This window comes from Rhinoraja longicauda, unplaced genomic scaffold (assembly GCF_053455715.1).
Source record: "Rhinoraja longicauda isolate Sanriku21f unplaced genomic scaffold, sRhiLon1.1 Scf000060, whole genome shotgun sequence".
Lineage (NCBI taxonomy): Eukaryota > Metazoa > Chordata > Chondrichthyes > Rajiformes > Arhynchobatidae > Rhinoraja > Rhinoraja longicauda.
This window is the reverse complement of record NW_027601278.1, coordinates 590,001-597,500: the sequence shown is the minus strand read 5'-3', so window position 1 is coordinate 597,500 and position 7,500 is coordinate 590,001.

Genomic DNA, 7,500 nt, shown 5'->3' with positions numbered 1-7,500 from the left:
TCGAGCGCACAAGGTGCGCGGGGAATTGTTAGCGGCGCCGTGCTTGTGCTGGCGGTGACCATGGCTGCCTGCTCCTTTGGTTCACGATGTCCCCGCCGAAGGCGGCGTACTTTAAAGTACTGCAGCTCGAGCGCACAAGGTGCGCGGGGAATTGTTAGCGGCGCCGTGGTTGTGCTGGCGGTGACCATGGCTGCCTGCTCCTTTGGTTCACGATGTCCCCGCCGAAGGCGGCGTACTTTAAAGTACTGCAGCTCGAGCGCACAAGGTGCGCGGGGAATTGTTAGCGGCGCCGTGCTTGTGCTGGCGGTGACCATGGCTGCCTGCTCCTTTGGTTCACGATGTCCCCGCCGAAGGCGGCGTACTTTAAAGTACTGCAGCTCGAGCGCACAAGGTGCGCGTGGAATTGTTAGCGGCGCCGTGGTTGTGCTGGCGGTGACCATGGCTGCCTGCTCCTTTGGTTCACGATGTCCCCGCCGAAGGCGGCGTACTTTAAAGTACTGCAGCTCGAGCGCACAAGGTGCGCGGGGAATTGTTAGCGGCGCCGTGCTTGTGCTGGCGGTGACCATGGCTGCCTGCTCCTTTGGTTCACGATGTCCCCGCCGAAGGCGGCGTACTTTAAAGTACTGCAGCTCGAGCGCACAAGGTGCGCGGGGAATTGTTAGCGGCGCCGTGGTTGTGCTGGCGGTGACCATGGCTGCCTGCTCCTTTGGTTCACGATGTCCCCGCCGAAGGCGGCGTACTTTAAAGTACTGCAGCTCGAGCGCACAAGGTGCGCGGGGAATTGTTAGCGGCGCCGTGCTTGTGCTGGCGGTGACCATGGCTGCCTGCTCCTTTGGTTCACGATGTCCCCGCCGAAGGCGGCGTACTTTAAAGTACTGCAGCTCGAGCGCACAAGGTGCGCGTGGAATTGTTAGCGGCGCCGTGGTTGTGCTGGCGGTGACCATGGCTGCCTGCTCCTTTGGTTCACGATGTCCCCGCCGAAGGCGGCGTACTTTAAAGTACTGCAGCTCGAGCGCACAAGGTGCGCGGGGAATTGTTAGCGGCGCCGTGCTTGTGCTGGCGGTGACCATGGCTGCCTGCTCCTTTGGTTCACGATGTCCCCGCCGAAGGCGGCGTACTTTAAAGTACTGCAGCTCGAGCGCACAAGGTGCGCGTGGAATTGTTAGCGGCGCCGTGGTTGTGCTGGCGGTGACCATGGCTGCCTGCTCCTTTGGTTCACGATGTCCCCGCCGAAGGCGGCGTACTTTAAAGTACTGCAGCTCGAGCGCACAAGGTGCGCGGGGAATTGTTAGCGGCGCCGTCGTTGTGCTGGCGGTGACCATGGCTGCCTGCTCCTTTGGTTCACGATGTCCCCGCCGAAGGCGGCGTACTTTAAAGTGCTGCAGCTCGAGCGCACCATGTGCGTGGGGAATTGTTAGCGGGGGCGTCGTTGTGCTGGGGGCTGACTGTCCCTAGTGGGTATAGGATAATGTTAATGTACGGGGATCGCTGGGCGGCACGGACTTGGAGGGCCGAAAAGGCCTGTTTCCGGCTGTATGTGTATGATATGATATGATATGATGCCTGCCTGCTCATTTGGTTCATGATGTCCACGCGGCAGGCGGAATATTTTAAAAGCACTGTTCTGTACGAAGTGCACAATGTCCGTTGGGGAAATGCAGCTGGGGGTCGGTCGACCGGCTGACGACGCCTGCCTGCCGATTTGGTTCACGATGTCCCCGCCGAAGGCGGCATACTTGAAAGTACCGCCGTTCGCGGCGCGCAATTTGCGGGGGGAGGAATTGTTAGTGCACGTCTGTGTGCTAGGTGACGATGCTTGCCGACTTGGTTCATGCCGTCCACGCCGAAGACGGCGCCGTTTAAAGTACTGCCGCTCGAGGTGCACAATTTGCGGGGGAATTGTTAATGGGCGTCGGCGTGCTGGGTGACGATGTGGAGATGTGGAACGCCGAGCCAGATCTATCTTATTTGTTTGCTTGGCCCACTGGACTTTGCGTGGGCTTTGCAACACTGTGTGCTAGGTTAAATCACGGCCAATAGAGTGAGTGTTTTTAATGATCCTGATCTGATAAGGGGACTAGAGGTAAAAGAGCCGTTAGGAGGCAGTGATCACAACACGATAAGTTTTACTCTGCAAATGGAAAGGTAGAAGGGAAAATCGGAAGTGTCTGTATTACAGTATAGCAAAGGGGATTACAGAGGCATGAGGCGGGAGCTGGCCAAAATTGACTGGAAGGAGGCCCTAGCAGGGAAGACGGTAGAACAGCAATGGCAGGTATTCCAGGGAATAATGCAGAGGTTGCAGGATCAATTTATTCCAAAGAGGTGGAAAGACTCTAAGGGGAGTAAGAGACACCTGTGGCTGACAAGGGAAGTCAGGGACAGCATAAAAATTAAGGAGAGGAGGTATAACATAGCAAAGAAGAGTGGGAAGACAGAGGATTGGGACTCTTTTAAAGAGCAACAAAAGTTAACTAAAGAGGCAATGCGGGGAGAAAAGATGAGGTGCGAGGGTAAACTAGCCAATAATATAAAGGAGGATAGCAAAAGTTTTTTTAGGTACGTGAAGAGGAAAAAAATAGTCAAGGCAAATGTGGGTCCCTTGAAGACAGAAACGGGGGAATTTATTATGGGGAACAAAGAAATGGCAGACGAGTTAAACCGTTACTTTGGGTCTGTCTTCACTGAGGAAGATACACACAATCTCCCAAATGTTCTAGGGGCCGGAGAACCTAGGGTGATGGAGGAACTGAAGGAAATCCACATTAGGCAGGAAATGGTTTTGGGTAGACTGATGGGACTGAAGGCTGATAAATCCCCAGGGCCTGATGGTCTGCATCCCAGGGTACCTAAGGAGGTGGCTCTAGAAATAGTGGAAGCATTGGAGATCATTTTTCAATGTTCTATATAGATTCAGGATCAGTTCCTGTGGATTGGAGGATAGCAAATGTTATCCCACTTTTTAAGAAGGGAGGGAGAGAGAAAACGGGTAATTATAGACCAGTTAGTCTGACATCAGTGGTGGGGAAGATGCTGGAGTCAATTAGAAAAGACGAAATTGCTGAGCATTTGGATAGCAGTAACAGGATCATTGCGAGTCAGCATGGATTTACGAAGGGGAAATCATGCTTGACAAATCTACTGGAATGTTTTGAGGATGTAACTAGGAAAATTGACAGGGGAGAGTCAGTGGACGTGGTGTACCTCGACTTTCAGAAAGCCTTCGACAAGCTCCCACATAGGAGATTAGTGGGCAAAATTAGGGCACGTGGTATTGGGGGTAGGGTACTGACATGGATAGAAAATTGGTTGACAGACGGAAAGCAAAGAGTGGGTATAAATGGGTCCCTCTCGGAATGGCAGGCAGTGACCAGTGGGGTACCGCAAGGTTCGGTGCTGGGACCCCAGCTATTTACGATATGCATTAATGACTTAGACGGAGGGATTAAAAGTACCATTAGCAAATTTGCAGATGATACTAAGCTGGAGGGTAGTGTGAATTGTGAGGAAGATGCAATAAGGCTGCAGGATGACTTGGACAGGTTGTGTGAGTGGGCGGATACATGGCAGATGCAGTTTAATGTAGATAAGTGCGAGGTTATTCACTTTGGAAGTAAGAGTAGAAAGGCAGATTATTGTCTGAATGGTGTCAAGTTAGGAGGAGGGGGAGTTCAACGAGATCTGGATGTCCTAGTGCATCAGTCAATGAAAGGAAGCATGCAGGTACAGCAGGCAGTGAAGAAAGCCAATGGAATGTTGGCCTTCGTAACCAGAGGAGTTGAGTATAGGAGCAAAGAGGTCCTTCTACAGTTGTAGCGGGCCCTGGTGAGACCGCACCTGGAGTACTGTGTGCAGTTTTGGTCTCCAAATTTGAGGAAGGATATTCTTGCTATGGAGGGCGTGCAGCGTAGGTTCACTAGGTTAATTCCCGGAATGGCGGGACGGTCGTATGTTGAAAGGCTGGAGCGATTGGGCTTGTATACACTGGTATTTAGAAGAATGAGGGGGGATCTTATTGAAACATATACGATAATTAGGGGATTGGACACATTAGAGGCAGGAAACATGTTCCCAATGTTGGGGGAGTCCAGAACAAGGGGCCACCGTTTAAGAATAAGGGGTAGGCCATTTAGAACGGAGATGAGGAAGAACCTTTTCAGTCAGAGAGTGGTGAAGGTGTGGAATTCTCTGCCTCAGAAGGCAGTGGAGGCCAGTTCGTTGGATGCTTTCAAGAGAGAGCTGGATAGAGCTCTTAAGGATAACGGAGTGAGGGGGTATGGGGAGAAGGCAGGAACGGGGTACTGATTGAGAGTGATCAGCCATGATCGCATTGAATGGCGGTGCTGGCTCGAAGGGCTGAATGGCCGACTCCTGCACCTATTGTCTATTGTCTATTGTCTATAATCAACCACTTTATTTTGCCCGTCTTTGTGACTCCTCTTTGACACGTCGATCACCGCTGAGGCTGTTTTACCTGTTTCCCCTATGTACCGTAAGGTACACTCCTTACATTGAACTGCATACACCCCATTATTTCGCTCACGGGTTATCCTCTGTGCTATCCAGTCTCTCCTGTCACCCTGTTCTATGTTTTTGTCTATTACCCAGTGGGAGCAGGCCCCATATTGACATTAATTTGTAACCCTACTGCTCCCCTCGTCTGCTGGTTTTATCACCATCTCATGTTTATCCCTCAGCTCTGCCGTGGTCTCCCTCTCTTTTTTTCTGGTGAGGTTCGGCCTATCCTTTGTCATGGGCATATCCCAGGCTGTTTTAGTAACGTTCTTTTAAAACGTGTCGTGTTTGTTTGGCTTTACCCACGTTCCAGCATTAGAGGCCAATTTTTGCAATGTTTCCTGGGTGGGATTTGCCGGTTTTACAAATGGTGTCACTATCTCACCCTGCTTCCTGATACCCTTATGGGGTCGGCTCTGTTCTTGCAGAACCCTCGGGTGGTGCAGAGTCTGGGCCTTGTTATCAATATCTTGCCCTGCTTCCCGATACCCTTGCGGGTTCGGCTCTGTTCTTGCAGATCCCTCAGGTGGTGCAGAGTCTGGGCGGCATCGTCACCCAGCACACCGACGCCCACTGAAAATTACCCACGCACAGTGCGCGCCTGGAGCGGCAGTAGTTCAAACTACCCCTACCCCTACCCCTACCCCTACCGCTACCCCTACCCCTACCCCTACCCCTAACCCTAACCCTAACCCTAACCCTAACCCTAACCCTAACCCTAACCCTAACCCTAACCCTAACCCTAACCCTAACCCTAACCCTAACCCTAACCCTAACCCTAACCCTGACCCTAATGCAGGCAGAGTTATTTATAAAGTGGCCCAGACTCTGCACCACCTGAGGGTTTTGTAACAGAACCAACCCCATAAGGGTTTCAGGAAGCAGGGCAAGATATTGATAACAAGGCGCAGACTCTGCACCACCTCAGGGTTCTGCAAGAACAGAGCCGACCCCATAAGGGCATCAGGAATCAGGGCAAGATATTGATAAAATGGCCCAGACTCTGCACCACCTGAGGGTTCTGCAAGAACAGAGCCGACCCCATAAGGGCATCAGGAAGCAGGGCAAGATATTGGTAACAAGGCCCACGGGGAAGGCGGCATACTTTGGGGTTATTTTGTAGTGAGTTTTGAAGGCATGTGCTAGTGTTACGCATACCGAGGGCGCGCAAAGTTCGGCGCGCCCGGGCCAAAACGCCTCTGCTGGCCGCGGCCGAGTCGGCCGACGGATTGCCACGGACTTGCTTGACGACCTGTCACTCTCCGTGCATCGGTTGCACGCCCGGTTCGTCCTTTCCATTTGTTTCATGATGTACACGCGGCAGGCGGAATATTTTAAAAGCACTGTTCTGTTCGAAGTGCACAATGGCCGTTGGGGCAATGCAACTGGGGGTCGGTCGACCGGCTGACGACGCCTGCCTGCCGATTTGGTTCACGATGTCCCCGCCGAAGGCGGCATACTTGAAAGTACTGCCGTTCGCGGCGCGCAATTTGCAGGGGGGAGGAATTGTTAGTGGACGTCTGTGTGCTGGGTGACGATGCTTGCCGACTTGGTTCATGCCGTCCACGCCGAAGACGGCGCCGTTTAAAGTACTGCCGCTCGAGGTGCACAATTTGCGGGGGAATTGTTATTGGGCGTCGGCGTGCTGGGTGACGATGTGGAGATGAGGAACGCCGAGCCAGATCTATCTTATTTGTTTGCTTGGGCCACTGGACTTTGCATGGGCTTTGCATCATTGTGTGCTACGTTAAATCACGGCCAATTGAGTGAGTATTTTTTATTCAACCACTCTATTTTGCCCGTCTTTGTGACTCCTCTATGACACGCCGATCACCGCTGACGTGTTAATCTGCGTGTTAGGTATCTCGGGGGTCAGTTGGACGGACAGATGTGTAAGGGTTTTGTTCGGAAGGATCGTTGAGTGTAAACGGTGAACGGGGGTTAAAGGCCCTGAGGTTTCAATCCTCTAAAGAATGTAAAAGGTCTGACGCGTTAGCTAGCAGCTAATGAGGTGAACCTAGCAGCTAATGAGGCTCTCTCTCTCTCACGGCCCCGGGACTCCCTCCCTCCCTCCTCCCTCTTGGAACCCTCCCTGCGTGGGGGGGGGGCACGAAGAAAAAGAGGGTATAAGAAGAATCCAGTGGAAGGAGTAGGGACTGGGGGCGAGGTCAGACAGCCTATCCGGCTAATAAAGCATCATGAGGTTAGGTATAAACTCTGATGACTGCATAAACTCGCCCCTAATGGGGGGGGGGGGGGCACTCTCTCCCCCACCCCTCTCTCCCCAGTGCCACTCCCTCCGACCCCCCCCCCACTCTCTTCGTGTCGCTGGGCCCGCCCGGCACGGCCCCGAGGATCACTCCCCGCGCGGCAACGGGACACCGGGTCGCCGGGCCCGCAGGGTCGTCAGTCGGGCGGGGGGGGGGGAGGGTGGCCATGCCAGCAGCAGGAGAGGTTTCCAACGAACCCGCGACCGCAGCAGGACCGCCCTCGGCAGACATTTGGACCCAGCGGGTCCGTTCGGGATGGTTGCCGGGCCCGCAGCAGAGGTTTCCTTCCACCCAACGGGGGGGGGGGGGGGGGGGGGGGCGGGGCTGCCCATCTTCCCGCTCGAAGCAACGGCCTCACCCTAACGGCCTCACCCTAACAACCCTCACCCTGACCCTAAACCGCTCGGTTCATGACTTCTCTCCGTTTGGTTCATGAATTCGCCATTTAGTTCACGACTTCTCCTGTTGGTTCCTGACTTCTACCTCGTGGTTCGTGATTCCGGCGGGTAGGTGGGGTGCCCGGATACTCTCGGCGAAAGGTGTTCAAGTGGCAACGGCGGTCCCGTAGATAAGACGGGTTCGGATGCTCGAGCGTGTCGAGTAAGCGCCGGATCGGCGCCGGGCGCCCCCGGCCGGCTGGCTTGCCCCCCCCCCACCCCCCCCCCCCCCCCTGGCGGCAGAAACGTGTATCGCGCCAGTGCCGCCGCTGAGGTCG